The sequence below is a fragment of the Cebus imitator genome, unplaced genomic scaffold, assembly GCF_001604975.1.
Source record: "Cebus imitator isolate Cc_AM_T3 unplaced genomic scaffold, Cebus_imitator-1.0 Scaffold74, whole genome shotgun sequence".
In the NCBI taxonomy this organism is placed as follows: Eukaryota; Metazoa; Chordata; class Mammalia; order Primates; family Cebidae; genus Cebus; species Cebus imitator.
Window position 1 is genome coordinate 363640 of NW_016107389.1, and position 18042 is coordinate 381681.

At 41.3% G+C, this 18042-nt stretch overlaps 1 protein-coding gene across 3 annotated transcripts in view; it reads right to left on the minus strand.

Moving 5' to 3' along the window:
* The window catches only part of SNX24 (sorting nexin 24), a 165565-nt gene that overhangs the window by 101302 nt on the left and 46221 nt on the right, over window positions 1–18042 (minus strand). The gene's annotated exons all lie outside the window — the stretch shown is intronic.

Genomic DNA, 18042 nt, shown 5'->3' on the forward strand with positions numbered 1-18042 from the left:
GCCTAGGCTGGAGTGCAGTGGTGCAATCTTGGCTTACTGCAACTTCTGCCTCCCCAGTTCAAGTGATTCTCCTGCCTCAGCCTCCTGAGTAGCTGGGATTACAGGTGTGTGCCATCACACCCAGCTAATTTTTTGAATTTTTAGTAGTGACGGGGAGTCACCATGTTGGCCAGGCTGGTCTCAAGCTCCTGACCTCAGGTGATCCTCCCACCTCACCCTCCCAAAGTTATAGGAATACAGGGGTGAGCCACCAGGCCCAGCCTGTTGGCATTATTTTAAATAGTGCTTACTATTTACTACTTACCTACTCACCAGGAAGCTAGAGCACCCACTTGTAATTCCATCTTACATTTACTTAGCTAACATGTGAAGAATGCAGCTTCTGATTTCTGTGCTAACAGATTTTGGGCAGGGTCCTTACACAAAGGCCTAAAAGTGGATGATGCACATCTCATCACCACCACCATGGTTTGAAGATATAGCTGCAAATTTAAAACCAAACCACATGGCCTTCCTCAGATCCTCCTTCCTGAATGTCTGAACACTGAATCTGAAGGAGGGAAGAAGTGAGGAACAGAACCAAGTGAGCAAGCAAACATGCTTATTCCTTTGGTTCCATAAAGCAGCGAAAGACCTGTATACCAGGTCCACCCTGAATCATTTTTAGATGTCACATTTTAAGAAGGTCATTGTCAAACGAGATAGAGTCTTTTCCATAGAGAAGCCGGAGCAGGGCCAGAGGTCTTCCCTTCTGGTATTTGAGAAGCAAGGAGAGAAGCTGAGAAGGAGTCCTTAAGTACTTTCAGCACAAATGGGTAGAGGGAATGTAGTGAGGTTTTCTAGATTCCAGTAACAGAATTAAAGGCAGTTAGGCAGTTTTCTGAACAGTCTAGAGCTCAGAAAAAAGACCACGACAGAGTATGCCACGCAAACATAATGAGCCCATATCCCAAATCACCCCCAGATAAAGCTGAATTGACAGTTTCCAAGCAGCTTACGTAAAGAAAGATTACCAATCAACCCAGTCTCTGGTCAGATTGTATGCTGGGAAAACAGACAACAAAACGCTGTTAAATAAACAGCCTCTTCCTTTAAAGTGAGTCAATAAGGACAAGGGTGTCATCAGCCACGGAAATAACAAACACAGAACTTGGGATGCAGAATGTTAAAAATAAAGGTCCAAAATGGACTATTCAAGTTTAAAGTATCTGGTAAGGAAGCATCCAGATCAAGACTCAGAATAAAAGCTTCTAAGATAAAAAAAGCACAAAATACTATAAACATGAAATCTGAAATAGTCACTTTAAAGAATTTTAAAAAGTGAGAAACATTCAACGTCTAGCTTTATGATGCCAAGAGAACAAAGCAGGCCCCCTAGGCTAAACCTTAAGAGGGGGCCTAGGAAACGTACCAGAAGGAATCAACTCCACAGAAGGGTTGGAAACAAAAAGCAGAGATCCATGTCTCCCTGGAAACAGACTCAAAGGCACGTTTTCCTCATGCAATCAGAATGAGCAAGTCTCCTATGCAGACCCAGACTACTAATAAAGAAACAAAAACCAGATACAGTGGAAAGTCTGTGTGTTTTGTCTTAATTCTGATATTAAGTGGCCATGCTATTTTGGGTAGATCATTTACTCTCACTTCTGGCTCAGGTTACTTTATTTATTCAGTGAAAAATTATTGATCACTTTTATGTGTAAACATGTGCTACAGGATGGGAATACAGTGAACCAAGGGCACAATGAATCATCTTCGCCATGCTATGGGGGGAAAGATAGACTACTGAGAGGGCATGAAACCGGAAAGCCCAGCCAGTGCTAAATTTCTGAGGAGGCCATGATGAAACAGGCCTGCAACCTGTGGGGAGTTGATGGTGGAAATGAGGATAAGGCAAACAGGAAAGGTCAGTTTAACAAAAGAAACAGATTACCTGAGGAACTGAGACTGTGGGACTGGAGCTCAGGGCGCAGGAGAGCTCCAGGGCAGCTAAGGCAGGCAGAGAGCAGACCACACTGAGGGCCTCAGACCACACTAAAGACCAGCCTTTACCTTACAAGAAAGAAGCCACTCAATGACTGTAGGTGGGAACGGACATGATCAGGTGTGTACTATGAAAAATCCTTTTTTAAGAGACAGAGTCTTGCTTTGTTGCCCAGGTTGGAGTATGGTGACATAAGCATAGCTCACTGCAGCCTTCAGCTTGTGAGCTCAAACAATCCTCCCACCTCAGCCTCCTGAGTAGCTGGGATTATAGGTGCACATCACCAGGGCTGGCTAATGTGTTTTCTCTTTTGTAGAGATGGGGACTTGCTATGTTGCTCAGGCTGGTCTCAAACTATCACTCTGTCTCAGCTTCTCAAGTTGCTGTGCTTACAGACATGAACCACAGCACCGGGCCATGAAAAATCGGATTCCAAAATGATGGATTCTAGAGAGCTCAGGGTAAACAGAGAAGATGGAGCAGGAAGTTATTACAGCAGTCCAGGGTGAGATGACAAGAGCAATGGGAGGGAGAGTGATGGTGGAGATGGAGAAGATGAAAGTAGGCAGATTGTAAAAGATGATTAGGTGGTAGAGTCAATAGGATTTGGCATCAGAGTTAAGACCATTTCAGATTTCAGATTTTCAGATCTGGGATACTCAGCTACTAAATACAATGCAAATATTCCAAAGTCTAAAGAACCCTGAAATTTGAAAATTTCTGGTCCCAGGCATTTTGGATAAGGGACACTCATTTTGTATCTGTTAGTAGCATTTCCTTCTGCCTCCACCTCAACTGGACCAAAGGAAAAGGGGTCGGGCATCATCCAACCTAGAACCTTCATTTTCAAAACAGCCACATCCATGCCTAAATTCTTTCTCCCCACTCACTCATCAAAGCCTGTCTTTGCTCAGGCTGGGCCTTGGATGAGCTACAGTAGGGATGACCCTAATTTTGAACTCCTCCCTATATTCTAATAACATTGGTCCTGAAATGAAGAGGAAAAGAATTTCGAAAGTAAAAATGAAAACAAAAGACAGTAGAGATGGGGTGGCTGTGAACAGAGAACAGCCTGGGCTATAGACCAAGGGATTAGCCTTGGAAAGCACAGGTCTCAAGGCGTCCAGACACACGGCAGAGCGTACAAACTCTGAACATCACAATGGTAGGATTAAAGTTCTAATGCAACTTGGTTCCATTTTATTTTTTTCAATTATGTTTCCCCAAGTAAATTTTATCTCTGGTGATTGCCTTAACTTCCTAATCTTCTCTTTTTACAGCTTTACTCCTAAAAGTGATGGTTCACTATTTATGGAATAAACTGATATCTTTCTGCCTTGAACCTATAAGCTCTCCCTCTACTCTGGCTTCAAAGTTGCATTCCTCATTAGTGAACAGCATGCACTAGAAAGAATTATTCTATTAGGTAGTTTGTGGAAGACAACCACACCAGTGTAATATAATCTTGTCATTACTACAAGATCTGCCTGTAGTAATGGAGCATTCCTTTGGCAAGTATTTATTAAGTACATTCCCTGCATCAGACTCTGAGCTGGGGCTGAGTGGGTAGCAAAAGAGACATGGTCTCTGCCCCATGGAGACCCAAGGGGTAGACAGATTGGCCAATGGTAACCATGTGACTAAAATGGGAACTACAAAGAAACACACATGGTGCCAAAAAGTCATCTTAATAGGTAAGCCTTGCAGTGATGAACCACCCCAGGGATTTAACACTGCCCTCTACTCTTCATGGCATGGCCAGGTTAAGGCAACTGTCCTCACTGGTATACACATGCTTGGGTGCTTGTGCCTATCAGTTATAGCTCTTTTCAGGCTAACACTCAGACCCTGGACTTATCTTTGGAGACTGAAAAACCTAGATTGAAATTTCAGCTTTCCCATGTACTGGCTGTATAACTTACAGGAAGGTTTTAAACTCTCTGAGCATCAGTTTTTTCACTTGTTAAAATAGAGATAATAACACTTTCTCTGTTGAGATTTTAAAAAGTTATTATGTATAAAGTAGAGAGTATAGTATCGGACATAGACTAAGCACTCGATAAGTAATAGGTACTGTGTCTAAATGTCCCTGAATTTTAGTCAATGACAATAAAATCATTTACACTAGCATTTAATAAGATTTCAAAACCCCATTCTAACACATCTGAATGCCTTTTTAGCTTTGGTAATGAAGACTCTTAACTGGAGTACTCTGAGACTATGAGTCCCTTGTTAATGTAACAATGCTATGTTTCTCATCAAGTATTGAAGATCATTTCATATGTGGAAGAAATGCATGTCTTTTTATAATAGTATTTTGAATAGGTAATACAGTCATATGGTTTAAAAAGAGAAAAAAAAGATACCCAGAGTATCTTTTTGGTCTCGCAATCATAATCCTTCTCTGAGCAAGTCCCATGCTCCACATCCCACTCAAGTGCTCACCATTAAGATCCCTTCAGCCTTGCTATGTGCACATTTCAACAGTCAATTTTAAGTCCTTCCCTTCAACACAAGAGGCAGCACAGTACAGATTGTTCCACCTCTTGCTTTTTCACTCAGCAGTGGACCCTGATGATCTTCCCACATCAGGACATAAAAACAGTCCTCTTCCTTTTACTGCTACATAATATTCTATTGCATAAATACTGTTATAATAAATGTCTTTAATGCTACACTTCTTTCTCCACTGACAAACTTTCCTAATTATAGTTTTGGCAGTGGGTGTTGGAAAAAATTGGTAGAAATACAATATTTTCATCTGCCTTAATTGTTCTTAGTCAAAAACTAACAGCAACTAACTGTTTGTGGTATATTTTATACAAACAATCTATACAGCCACTATGCTACAGTTTTACAAGAATAATTTTTCCCTTATTTTAAAATGTCTGCACTGTATTTTACACATAACAGGATCATTTTTCTTCGTGTTTATACAGGAAAAGTGCCGGCTGCTACAGTATCCAATCAGTTACCCCGAGGAGATGTCAGCTGTCAACTATGTCTATTGTAGCGATTTCCCTCTCCTCTCTCCTTTCCCTCTCTGGGTGAGCTGTCAAGTTTCTAGTTTCTGACGTGCATTTACATCACTCAATGACATCTGACAGCAGTGAAAGGCCACAGAAAACTGCTTATTGATCAGAGCAAAACTAGTTGACGGAACAGATGAGGTTGTATCACAGAAATGCAGCCACATTCAGGTGATGACATTTTGCTCCCCGTACACAAGAGCTTAATGGAATACAACTTCATTATATCATGCCACTTGTGCTTACAGCACCAAACCCATCTCCTGATTGTTTTGTCTATGTGGTGATGAGGACAATCCATTTGTGCTGGTTTCAATGGATTACTAACCTGATTTGTTCATGAACACTTGCAAACTACTTGTGAATCTGTCCTGACAAATATACCAGAAGACACTGAAGTCTCAATCTTACCAAAATCTAATTGTGCTGTCCTTAAAAAAAAAAAATTACCATTCAGTGAGCTATAACTGCCCAATCATACTTAAAAGTTAAACTTTTATACCAGGTGTTAAGAAGTTTCAGTGGATTTTTAATTCTTGTGCCACTGTCAGGAAAACAAACAAAAAATTGATAACTTGAGATACAGTCAAATTTTACTTATAAACAGGAGAATTTAGGTGTTTCTAAGAACTAAGATAGCAGATTAAGCCCCTCTGCATACAAATTGTTCCTTCAGTTATAAAGATAACAATTTAAACTACTTCCCATTTCAACTGCCAGTGTAGATAAATGACCACAAAGTTATAAATTAGCACATGTCTGGAATAGAGATCATTAAGTCAGACAGACTCTTAATATTTTGCCATGTGACTTCTCAAACAGAAGAAAAGGACAAGGCAGCAAACGGGACAGAATTACAGTCCCCTGACTCCTAGGTGAAAGAATGCTAAAACTTTACCCTGAGGGCCGTCTGGCTTTTATCTCTACTCCTTAATTCCTCCCTTGGGGAGGGAGTGTTCCCACAAATTACAAATTCCCACACTACCTTAACAACTTAGCCACATCTGCATCCTATCTGGACTTGATTTTTTTTAATAGACTTTTTATTTCAATAAGATTTAAAGAAAACCTTATGTCACAAATAGATATGAGAAACCAGTATCACTTGCCATGAATAGGTGAGTATAAAAATGAAATATTTATTTTAAAATCACATTTCTTGTTTAAAGTTTGGAGCCTGAAGTTACTCCTTCTTAGAGAGAGGGATCAGCAAAGTAAAACCAAGTTAAAGTTTTCAGAGAATTTTTTAGGGTGGTGGAGAAAATGACGTAGGATTAAAAGATAAGTGAAAAGGGAATAACGTTCTTCCTTTTGAGTCAATGTTATTCAACGTCTAGGCACCACTTAAATCATCTCCTGTGGCACTGGTGGCCTGTATCCAAACCCAGAGAATAGGAGCCGAGTAAGCTGCATGAGCCGGGGCTGGAGTCACGCTGCTAGGGTTTGAATCTTGCCTCTGCCGCTGACTGTGTGGCCCCCACAAGTTACTACACTTCTGTGTGCCTCACTGTCCTCTCATCCATAAAAGGAGATACCAACAGCATATGAACCCTAAAGAATTGCTCTGAGAAGTAAATGAGATTATGCATGTCAAGTTCCAAATATTTTCACTTCACACACTTTCTGTTCTAGGCCTATCTGGAAACAAAAATTTGATTCAAATGAGACCCACTATGCTGTGCTCCCAATTAGTAAGGCAGATGACTGCCATTAAATACAATCTTGTAAAGTACTTGTACATTGACAGACAGGACCGCAGCATGCGGAACCCAGAGCAGGCCAAGTGTGGGGTACTATGTGGAGAGGTGACCACCACCCTGGCTGTTCCCAGACAGGCCCAAGTCTACTGCTGTAATCCCAGCACAAATGTCAATACTACCACCTTGTACTTTTAAAAACATTTCAGTTTGGATGCCAAGTTGTATGGTCAGCCCAAGAATGCAGAGGAACACTTCACTACCTGCAGGTTCTGTGGTCTTAGAGCTCTCTGTGTATACCTGAAATGCCTGTGGTTGTTTTATATGGATTTGTTGCATATACACATCCTCCTGACTCTTCACTGTTATTCTGTCTCCACTGTCTCTTTGAATTTAACACATAGTAGGTACTTAATTGTGGCTGAATGATTAATCCTGAGACATCCACAACTCAATGGATTACTATAAACCTGCTAGGACTGAGTTCAACCAGGAAGGTAGTAAATGGTCAGGGTCAGGTGAAAATCATTTGAACTTGAGTTGCCAGGTAATATCTCTAAATCTGCAACCTGTAATTATAAACCTACTCTTACAGATGAAAGTAATATCTGAGTTGGAAAGAGAGAAGGATCTTGAAATAGCGCTCAGGAAGTTTGGACAAATCTCCCATCAGTGTTCCTAGGGTTATTACAGGCTGAATATCCTTTATGTAAATTGCTTGGGACCAGAAGTGCTGCAGATTTAGTAACTGTATTAAACTTACTGGTTAAGCATCCAAAATCTGAAATATTCCAGTAAGCACTTCCTTTGAGCATCAGGTTAGCACTCAAAAAGTTTTAAATTTTGGAGCATTTCAGATTTTTGAATTTGGGATGCTCAACCTGTATAAATTTTTGAATGCAGTTAAGAAGTAGTGCCGGTATATCCTAAGCCTCCTGAATGAGTGGCTGAGGCAGGCCACCTGTGATCAATACAGTAAAGACCCAGAGTCATAGATTTCCACTAAGGAGTGGTGGGACCTCTCAGGGTGTGCTGGTAGAATGAACCCAACTGTCAGGTACTACTTGTCCCCCATACCCCTTCCCTCCTCCCACTTCCCAGTCTCCCACTTCCCTCCACTCTCTACCCCTAGCTGGTAACTTCAGGATGAAATCAGGACCCTTACCAAACCCCCATACCCCACCCACAAAACCCATGAAGTCAACTATGCCTATTTAGTCTTGTTTCACTTCTACACAGCTGGGATGTGGGTTATAAAAACACAATACATTCTAACATAGTTTCACTGAGGACATTAAGGACTTGGAAGAACTTTTCTGAACGGACACATATATGTTCTTACACACTTACTTAAAATGTTTCCTGGGAAAATCGCTTGAACCCGGGAGGCAGAGGTTGCAGTGAGCTGAGACCATGCCATTACACTCCAGCTCGGGTGACAGAGTGAGACTCCATCACACACACAAAAAATGTCTCCTGGGAAACAACACCTACACAAAGCCTGCTAGAAGTTGACTGTGTGTGATGGCTCATGAGTGGGGAAATGCCAGATGGCCGCTCCAAACAAACCTGGGGCATCAGGCTGTCTTCCTTCCACATGGGTCTACAGTGGTGGCATTTTTTTTTCCAGTTAAACTCCATGGAGTTTAAGTGAAAGCCAAAAGAACAATTAATCTCAATTTATTATCAATATGAAACGTTTAGCTTTCTTCATGTTCCTTTGGTCAGAGTTAACTTTAAGAGCATATTCAATAGAATTAGATATATTAAGGTGAATTATCTGATGACCATGTAAATTATTAAACTGTCTATAAAATACAGAAAAAGCTGTAACTACAGGAAACATTTTAAAATACTAGGATCATGTAATTATAGATTTGTAGAAAAGGCTAGACACTTAAAGAACTTAAAATAATTAAGAAATAATTTTTTAAAAAAGACTAGGTATTCCACTGGGTAATGCTTTACTTTAACAACCTATCATTCTCAAGCTTCTCTTGCTATAGGGTCTAAAACTATGTTAAACGTAACCCACAGAACCCAAGAATTTATAAGAGCTGCAAAAAATGTATATAAGGTCTCCTGTCCCTACCTTGCCATTTAACTATAGGATCAATTAGACTTAACATTCATACATTTATGTTTTTAATATTAATATGCATATTTATGTGTCTTTCAATGTAATTATTGGAACATACTGTATACCCAGACGAGACTTTGAACAAATCTGTAAATAGACTATTTTAATTAGAAAGTAGTCCACCAATAGAAGGGCTTTGTTATCATTAATGCAACAAAGCAGAAGCTTATCAAATTACAAAAATTTAAAAACATACCCTTCTCAAACAGATTCACAAAGTAATTATGCTTTAAATTACAGGAGCATGAACTAGATACACCACAGTAAACCAAAACTTCAGGTTAATTAGGAAACAAAACTCAACATTAAAGCACATGGCCAAAAGCTTCCCAGGTTTTAAAACTCCATTCAACATCAGCCTTCATTCATGCAACAAGGATGAGCTGAGTAGTGTGTGGGTGCCCAGTCCACAGGAGATAATTAGATGCATAAAGCATAATTTTCAGATCAGACGTCACACACCAATAGCAGAGGGAAAGACCTGTTCACTGGGCAAAACACAGTGCAAAAGTTGATATAAAAGAAACATAAACAGGGTACATTAAAAGTGCAGAGGAGGACTAGGCGCTGTGGCTCAGGTCTGTAATCCTAACACTTTGAACTGCTGAGGTGAGTGGATCACTTGAGCCCAGGAGTTTGAGACCAGACTGGGCAACATGGAGAAGCCCTGTCTCTATAAAAAGTACAAAAATTACCCAGGCGTGGTGGCACGTGCCTGTGGTCCGAGTGACTAGGGAGCCTGAGGTGAGAGGATCACCTGAGCCTGGGGAGATCGAGGCTGCAGTGAGCCATGATTGTGCCACTGCACTCCAGCCTGGGTGACAAAGTAAGACCCTGTATCCAAAAAAAGTACAAAGGAGAGTGCAGTTACCTCTGTCAGGGGCATTTAGGCAATGATTCACAGAAAAACGTTTGTTTCTGAGTGGAGTACTGGGGTCTCCGTGCACAGGGTGAACATGAGACTGAAGATGCCTCAGGCCTAGGGAATAAGTAGGAAGATACAGATCCAGAATTGCTATGATACATCTGTGCAACAATGGCAGATTAATACGAGTTGAAACTTGGGTGAGTCTGGGGGCAGAGAGTCATCAAAAGGAGGTGAACTGAACTGGCTAAGAGACGGTTATAAAGGTAAGCCGAGACAAGACGGGGAAGGGGCTCTCTGAACCATATGCATGGTAAATGCACCTGATAGCAACAACTTAAGCATACCCTGAAGATGACCCTGCATGGCAGACCACACCTGAACGTGTGTACTGGGCTAGGGAATCCAGGAGTGGCCAATACAAAGATTCCGTTCCTTGTCTACAGGAACATCTGAGCCCACATCCCCTCCCAGAGAATATAAAGTGAACAGAGAATTGAGGCCCTGAGTTTCCTGTGGAATGAAGACTGCCAGGTGGAGGTTGTTAGAGGGAAGGTGTTAAGTGGAAACTCTATATAAACTGCATGCTTTTTGCAAGTGGTTGTGGTTTTCCTGCCCAGCTCACTGCCATTGAGGCTGTGTGGTTATCTTTCCCAGTCCTCTTCCATTTCCCCTGTATGTAAGCAATAAAACCTCATGTCTCCTTTGCTGGCTCTGTGTCCCTTCTTCAAGGGACATCTTGAAGCTGGTGCCATCCCCACTGGAGTCAAAAGGGGTTCAGCACTACACTACACCTACAAGTCTGACCTTCAGGCTATAGAGAGCCAAGAGGCAGTAGAAATATTCAGAAAGGCAAACTCAAAAGAGGTACGGAGAGACACAGCAGGGGAGAGCCTATGAGAAGAGTGGCACTGCCACCACGAGTACACAGGGAAGGCGGGTGAACAAGGAGGAATGTGAGCAGGGGCCCGAGGCCACAGAGATTCCTGGCAAAGAGCCAAGTGCCCAGATGAGGGAGAGACAATGACTATTCTTATGTTTCATGTTAGGAAACTGGGTAGATGGTGAAGCCCAAGCTCAGACTCATAAAGATGCAGAAGACAAAAGAATATTGTTTATGGAAGAGAGAAAGATGGAATGGTGATAATGCAATCAGTTTTGGGACATCCTGAAATTAGGATGTCTTACAGGATGTCCAAGGACAGACACCCAGTAAGAAGCAAGTCAGAGCAGAGTGATTCCAAATGGGCCAATGTGGAGGAGGATCCAGGGAGCAGGTATCTACCAGGCACCTCTGTTATTATCCCAAGGTCAAGGTTGGGTAGAACATGTGTGTATGACACATCCAAGGGAGAGAATGGAGGGTCAAGATCCTGTAGGATGAATCTGTGAAGTCCAAGGGCAATGACAGGAGACAAAAGTCAAAAGAGTGGGAGACCAAGTAAACCTTCAATGGGAGCAGAAGTATGGAACAAGGGAGCAGCAGGGCAACAGCATCTAGGACATAGGCAATAAATGGGATGCCCAAATACCTCCCGCAGACCAGCCCTGCTGGACCAGGCTGATCGTTTTTAAATTCCTAGAATATTTATTATATGTTTGTGTTTTGTCCCTAACCATATCCTAGCTTTCATTGTTGTTTAACTGCAATCTCTTCTAATAGCCTATAAATTCCAAGAAAGATATTGCATTTTATAAATCTTCTACATTCTCCTTATTGTCCCCCACAGTCAATGCATAAAGTAGGAACAAATAAATACTTAATAAAAAGAAAATCAAGCTATATTTCAAGAGATCCAAAGCTTAGGTACACTGCAATAGCTCTTCATCATAAATAGTAGCAGTATTTTGCCCCTTTTTTTTTTTTTTGAGATGGAATTTTGCTCTTGTCACCCAGGCTGGAGTGCAATGGTACAATCTTGGCTCACAACTTTTCAGGTTCAAGTGATTCTCCTGCCTCAGCCTCTTGAGTAGCTGGGATTACAGGCGTGCGTCACCGCACCCAGCTAATTTTTGTATTTTTAGTAGAGATGGGGTTTCACCATGTTGACCAGGCCAGTCTTGAACTCCTGACCTCAAGTGATCCACCCACTTCAGCCTCCCAAAGTGCTGGGATTACAGGCACAAGCCACCGCACCCAGCCACATTTTGCCTTTTTAAGACATATAAATCATTTTCTCCCTCTCAAAAAGAAACATTACTTATAATGGTAACGGAATAAATTTTTGGCTCTTTGTTCTTTAAAAAAGTTTTATCCTTTCCCAGTTGTTTTCCCTTTTATTTTTTGAGACAGAAGTCTCACTCTGTTGGCTGGAATGGAGTGGTGTCTCGACCTCCCAGGCTCAAGCAATCCTCCTGCCTCAGCCTGCCAAGCAGCTGGGACTATAGGTGTGTGCCACCATACCTGGCTAATTTTTTATATTTTTTGTAGGGATGGGGTCTTACTACACTGCCCAGACTGGTCTCAAACTCCTAGGCTTAAGCAGATTCTCCTGTCTTGGCCTCCCAAAGCACTGGGATTACAGATGTGAGCCACTACACCAGGCCCTCAGTTATGTTTTCTATACCACACTATTTTCACATGGCCATATAGAAAATAATGTTGAATTTTTTTTTTTCTTTTTTTTTTTTTTGAGACAGAGTCTTGCTCTGTTGCCCAGGCTGGAGTGCAGTGGGCTTAGCTCACTGTAACCTCTGCCTCCTGTGATCAAGCGATTCTCCTGCGTCAGCCTCCTCAGTAGCTGGGATTATAGGCATGTGCCACCATGCCCAGCTAATTTTTGTTTTTAGTAGAGATGAGGTTCCACCACGTTGGTCAGGCTGGTCTCAAACTCCTGACTTCGTGATCTGCCCACATCAGCCTCCCAAAGTGCTGGGATTACAGGCGTGAGCCACTGTGCCTAGCCTTGAATTTAATTTCCAATGCCCAGACCTGCCTGTTCTCTGTTCTTAATTTAAAAAAAAAAAAAAAAAAAAAAAAAGGTTTAATAGTTCACATTTTAAAAATTGCTGCTACACATACTCTTAAAATTATAACTATGTGAGGTGATGGATATGTTAATTAGTTTGATTGTGGTAATCATTTCACACTGCATATGTATTATCAAAAACATCATAGCCTGGGCAATATAGTAAGACCTCATCTCGAAAACAAAAAACAAAAACAAGTAGTTGGGTGTGGTAGCATACACCTGTGGTCCCAGCTACTCAGGAGTCTGAGGTGGGGGTATCACTTGAGCCTGGGAGTTCAAGACAGCAGTGATCCATCTGTGATTGCACCACTACACTCCAGCCTGGGCAACAGCGTGAGACCCTGTCTCAAAAAACAAACAGAAAACACCACATCTTAAATCCATACAATATTTATTTGTCAATTATACTTCAATAAAGCTGGAAAAAAGGGAGAAAGATTTTTTAAATTGGCTCTACAAAAGTCCTTGAGTTTTCCACCTGTAAGTTATCTATACTAATAAGAAAAACTTTCCCCAACTCTCCTATAAGGATTATCCCCCCAAGAGCATACACTGCCCTGGGAGGCTAATAGCTCACTGCATTCTTTTATCATTATACGATAAGCACCTAGCAAAGAATCAGGAAAGTGCTGAAGGAACTTTTGTTATTCAACAGAAGGAGCCAGGCAGAGTGCCTCACGCCTGTAATTCTAGCACTTTGGGAGGAAGAGGCAGGTGAATTGCTTAAATGCAGGATTTGAGTCCAGCCTGGGCAAGATGGTGAAACCCTGTCGCTACAAAAAATACAAAAATTAGCCAGGTGTGGTGGTATGTGCCCGTGGTCCCAGCTATTTGGGAGGCTAATGTGGGAGGACAGATTGAGCCTGTGAGTTCGAGGCTTCTGTGAGCTATAATTGTGCTATTGCCCTCCAACCTGGGCAACAAAAACTAACGTGTCTCAAAAAAAAAGAATAAAAATATTCAACAGAAGCATTACTGATAGACTGTATGTTAAACTAATTTCTTCTGGTGGAAATGGTATATTTCCATGGAATCCATGATAGATGAAGACATGTTCACTCAAGCTACTGCTGCTACTGCCTATGCCAACCCTCCCCTTAGAACATCTACTGCCAGAACCCTACCAACAGCAAGGGATTTACCAGTCTAGCTCCAAAGTCACCATGACTCCGGGGCTGGCGTATGTTGAAGACTATAGGAGTGAAAAGAGAAGAGACTGCGCTCTTCAGGTGGGGCAGAGACCTCACAGAGGAGGCTGGCAGCAGGTGGGGAAAGTTATTCCAGTAGGAATGGTAAAGAAAAAGCTTCAAACATCAAAGAAAAGAAGCTCTCAAAAACGGCCAGGACAGCCCACCACCTATAATACGTACACACTGTAAGCCTCTAGACACCCTCCCGTGTGCATCCAAAAATGGGGACACTTTCAAGGTTCTCTGACTCCAGTTCCTGGACTCTGATTTGCGAAATATCCCATCAACCACATTTGGCCTGCCGGCTTAGGAATAAGAAACCATGTAGACCGCTGATTCTCAATTCTGGCTGCATATTAATTACCTGCAGAATGTTTTGAAAATATCAACGCTCACGCCTTCAACCCAACCACTTAGAAACTCTGGGTAGAAAACAGTATAAACAGAAACATCTACCCATCATAAAGATTAAGCGGATATTTTTCCATATTTATTTTTATTTCATTTTATTTTAGGAAACAAAATGTTATTGATTCAGCTAAAGCCCTACACTGAACCTACAAAACAAACTCTCCTTTCCCAGACCAAGGAACTCAAAGCTGGAGAAAATCTGAGCTCTGCCTATACACAAACTCAGAGTGCTGCCACAGCAGCTGGAGCCTAGACCCTCTAACCCCAACGCACACGGCTCACTGTCCTGTCCCACACTGCCTGCAGGGCCTCAGATCTGGAAAGGGTTTTTACTTTAAGTACTATTAATTTAAAGTTATAAATGGAAAGGAATTTTGAGTAAGCCCTGCTGCATTTTAATTGCCATCTGTATCATGTCTTGCAGACAATTTTGTCACCACATAGAACACATCTTCCTTCTTTGCAAAAATTATAACTCAGGAAATGAAAAAAAAAAAAGAACACAACTTCATTTTTATTACGTGTATCAGGGAAAATAGGGTTGAAGATGATTTAAGACGGACTCTGTAGGAGCGCATCTATGCCCTAGAGTTCCACACAAGTCCACTCAGTCATCATGAATCTTCCCTAAGTCATTCTTCACGAAAGGAACATTAACATTCTTCTGAATGAAAAAACTGCATGTAAGTATTTCAGGCAACAGATCACAATTCCAACATCACCCCTCTGACACCTGCACACAAACAGCTTTCCAGAACATTGGTATAACCTCAATTTGTACTGCTCAGCTGAAGAAAGCATTCTACAATACTGCTGATCTTAGTATGAAAGACCTGTAAATGAGTTAAGTCAGCATCACGCTATTTTTCCCCTAAGAAGCAACAGAAGACATAAAGTCAAATACTTTCACTTTTTTGAAGGGCTGAACAGGACAGTGAGCCCCTAGAAAAAAGCCTCAGACATTTAAACAATTAAGTTCCACTATTATTACTGTATAGGAAACTTGAAACTTCAGGATTATGCAACAAGATAGGAAACAGTTTCTTCTGCTACAGAAAACCTAAAAATTCTGAAGAGTGGCCTCATAAATACATAGAGGACCTAAAAATACTTGTTAAGAAAGTCCTCAACTGGCAAGCATGCATGTGCAGGCACACACACACATTCACTGCAATTTTTTTTTTTTTTTTTTACAATATTCTTGTATTGTCACAAATAAGTACTGGGAGTGATGAAATCCCTACCCCAACCCCTGAAAAAGGTTTCTGGCAATATAGTTCTATACTAGCACAGTGATATACATAAGTTCAAAATGATCCACTCCTTCCATTGAACATGTTAGTCTATATACTGTGTTCTAATTCTTATGAATGCATCCAAAATAAATATTTTCACATATATATAACGGCTCATATAAGGTAGTCTGGTAGCAGAAACAGGGAGAGAAACATTGATGTCATGTTTTATTAAGATAGTCTAAGAAAATTTTTTTTAAATAAAAAAAGTGGTATAAACATTCTGGCTTACTTTTGGGAACTCTGGTTTAAAAAAAAAAACTGCCATAATTTTGGAAATTCCTCTAATGACATCTTTGATTTCATTTAATGTACACAGTGACACCTACTGGCATACTGATGAGGCAATGAAGACAAGATGCGAAAATTCATGCACAGGCAGAGACCTCTGAAGTTGACATGTTTATATTGTGAAATGACACTTAAGTAAAATATTATAAAACACTGTATTAATTTAATACTAGAAAGAAGTAAGAGAAAAGCTCACATGTGTGCTTTTCAATTCTAACTTAATGACACGAGACTGACACACACAAGGTTTAGAGGCCTGACTTCAGTGTTCTGTTCACACTTTCTAAAGCCATAAGCATTTATGTTTGGTGATTAGAGTTAAACCTCAGACCTCACTAAGATCAATGTTTGGCTGAGGGCATTCACATAACGTGATAATTTTTAAAAATCATATAAACTAAAAAAATAGTCGTTGGGAGGAGTTAGCACTTTATAAACAAGCTGTGGCCTATTATAAATAAGCTATGGTCTATCACAGAAACAAGGCAAGCCTCATAAGACTTTTTTTCCTAACAGTACATATGCTATTGTTGAATTTGGCCAGAGAGAGAAATAAATTCAGGATGAAGCAGCTGGAAAAAATATGGGCAAGTGAGCAGAGCATCCATCAGAAGTCTGGCAACTAAAGGTAGTGTAACTTTACAATAGAAATAAAAGGGCCTGTGGCTGGATAGAACAGGAGGCTCCAGAGATGACAGGAACGGTGGCTGCCATCGAAGGCAACATGGTAGGAGAGCCTTTACCAGCTGCAGCTAAGTCCAACTGGACCAGAGAGAATGACACGAACATGTGCGTGATACATCCTTTCTGTGAAGCCAACCTGTTGGCAAAATTGAATTACCTCAAGAATAGGATATGCAACTCACATGGCAAATCTGACCCACTAGCATGGCTATACTGTACTGCTGTGATTTTCAAGGTGGTGCCAACAGGAAAGTGTATGGGATCAATCAGCAATGTCTGTCATGGGTATGGAGAAAGGGAATTACAGTATATGTGCCAAAGACTGTGACCTTACCACCCGAAAATTAAAAACAAAACTCTCCTTCCGCTTCTATTTTTTTTTTTTTTTTTTTGTTTTTTTTTTTTTTTCTCTTTTTTTTTTTTTTTTTTTTTTTTTTTTTTTTTTTTTTGGAGGGAGCCTTGCTCTGTCACCCAAGCTGGAGTGCAGTGGCGTGATCTCAGCTTACTGCGACCTCTGCCTCCCGAGTTCAAGAGATTCTCTCACCTTAGCCTCTCAAGTAGCTGGGATCACAGGTGTGTACCACCATGCCCAGATAATTTTTGTATTTTTAGTAGAGATGGGGTTTCACCATATTGGCCAGGCTGGTCTTAAACTCGTGACCTCAAGTGATTTGCCCACCTTGGCCACAAAGTGCTGGGATTACAGGTGTGAGCCACTGTGCCCGACCTTGCTGCTATATTTCTGTATCATTTCTGTACTGCTGCATTTTTCTGTTTGTGTATTTAGTCTTTTCCTTTGTTTCCAAACAAAATCTTTTGAAAACAGTCCTGTTGTGGCTCAAATAAGCAGAAGTAGGAATTTTCTTAGGCTGGTTGAGAGGGATGGTGAGGATGGCAAGGACGACTGCTGACACAGGGCATGCTGGCCTAGAGAAGCAGCAGCTGCTGGCATGCTAAACACACTTGGCAGAAGTGTCTCCTGCAGGGGGTGACATTTCATCATCCCCTAACCCTGAGTCTAGGGGCCTCTCACACAACCTCATCCTTCCACCAGAAAAGAACACAGTGCTGATGTGGCTCTGCTTCAAATCAGTAGGACCCAAGGTTGCCTATACCCTTGGTCCAAGATGTGGGATACAAAATGGCGTGGATTCTCTCAGGGGGCTGACTTCTAAACCTGAACGGCACTGAGCTCTTCACTAGTAAGTTACTTTTTAACCTGGCTCTTGTTAAAATCGAGACATGTTTTACCTAAAATTAATGAAAATGCCTAAGTTAATCATGGATAACCTAATGCTTACACCTATCCCCTAAGTTTGTTTTTTCCTTTATACTTTTCTGTCTTAAAACTTTTCTATTATTAGACCAGGCGCGGTGGCTCAAGCCTGTAATCCCAGCACTTTGGGAGGCCGAGGCGGGTGGATCACGAGGTCAAGAGATCGAGACCATCCTGGTCAACATGGTGAAACCCCATCTCTACTAAA